The following is a 1951-nucleotide window of genomic DNA, read 5'->3' on the forward strand; positions in this document are numbered from 1 at the left end:
TCATTATCCATCCATCCATCCATCATCCATCATGCATCCATCCATCACCCATCTATCCATTCATTATCCATCCATTCATTATTCATCCATCCATCATCCATCCATCCATTATCCATCTGTTCATTATTCATCCATCCGTCATCCATCATGCATCCATCCATCCATCACCCATCTATCCATTCATTATCCATCATTATTCATTCATCCATCCATTATCCATCCATCCATCCATCATCCATCCAGCCAGCCATTATCCATCCATTATCCACCCATCCATCCATCATCCATCCATCCATCATCCATCCATTATCCATCTGTTCATTATCCATCCATCCATCCATCATCTATCATGCATCCATCCATCACCCATCTATCCATTCATTATCCATCCATTCATTATTCATTCATCCATCCATCCATTATCCATCCATCATCCAGCCAGCCAGCCAGCCATTATCCATCCATTATCCACCCATCCATCCATCCATCCATCATCCATCCATTATCCATCTGTTCATTATCCATCCATCCATCATCCATCATGCATCCATCCATCCATCACCCATCTATCCATCCATTCATTATTCATCCATCCATCCATTATCCATCCATCCATCATTATTCATCCATCCATCCATTATCCATCCATCCATCCATTCATTATCCATCCATCCATCCATTATCCATCCACCCATCCATTCATTATCCATCCATCCATCCATCCATTCCAGAAGCATTTGCCAAGCACATCCTGGGTACCAGGCCCAAGCAGGCAGGCATCCTCCTGGCTCGGAGAGGAGCCTGAGCAGGGCCCACAGACGGCACCACCCTGCTGGCGGGTCACCAAGCCACCAAGCCAGTGCAGGCTGAGGGCTGAGCACACAGAGTGCTGTCTCAGTGTCTGGACATGGTTAGCCGTCCCCACCCACATGGAAGGAACCTTCTTCTCTCTCCTAAGACAGGCTTTGCAGACTTGGAAAGGGCCCAGGCCTGGAGCCCTGGGCAGAGCAGACATGAACCAGCCTCATCTGGAAATAGCAGCTCCGGTCCCGGCTCGCTGGCACTGAAAACCGGCACCAGGGCCCTGTCCTGTGCGGCCTCACTGAGGCTGGGAAACGAACACAGGCCTGTGAGGCGCAGCTCCCAGCAAACTCCCCACCCCTGCCCAGCACCCACAGCGCTCCCCGCCTCTGTCCTCTACTCCAGGGCTCCTGCAGGGAGCCTGGCTTGGTCCTGGGTCCTCAGAGGACACTGTCCACCCCCGGTGCCCTAGCAGAGCCTCAGGAATGTGCTTGGTCTCCACGCCCTCCCCACAGCAAGGGCCCAAGGTTAGACCTACCCATGCTTCAGTGACTTCTGGGCCACCCGTCCCCCCGCCCAGCAGCCGCTCCAGCCTCCAGAGCCGGCCCCAACCTCCGGCCCCAACCTCCAGCCCCAGCCTCAGCCGCCCTCCCTAGAGGTCAGGAAAAGCCTCAGGCAGGGCTCACAGCTGCGCCCAGGAGTCACTCCAGGGAGAGCGGGTCGCTCCTGCCCACCCACAGCCAGGGACTGTACCTCCTCACTACACAAGGGAGAGACAGGAAAAACAAGAGCGACAAAGACACAGGGAGAAAAAAGAAAGGAAGGGGGAAGGAAACGGAAAGAAGAGGAAGGAAAAGAAGGGAGAAAATGAAGGAAAGAGAGAGAGCGGAAGGAGACGAAAAAAGAGGGAAAGAAAGGGAGAGACGGGGAAAGGTAGGAAATAAAATGAAGCAGGACAGGGAAAAAAAAAGGAAGGAAAGACAGGAGGGACGGGAGAAAGGGAGGCAAACAGCAAAGGAGGAGGCAGGGAGACAGGAAAGAAGGAAAAGGGGAGGGAGGAGAGAAGAAAAAGGAAAAAGAGGGAGGCAGGAGAGAAGAGGCAGGGAGGGAGGAAAGAAAAACAGGGAGGAGATATGAAAAAACAAAGGGA

This window comes from Colobus angolensis, unplaced genomic scaffold (genome assembly GCF_000951035.1).
Source record: "Colobus angolensis palliatus isolate OR3802 unplaced genomic scaffold, Cang.pa_1.0 Scaffold677, whole genome shotgun sequence".
Taxonomy (NCBI): Eukaryota; Metazoa; Chordata; class Mammalia; order Primates; family Cercopithecidae; genus Colobus; species Colobus angolensis.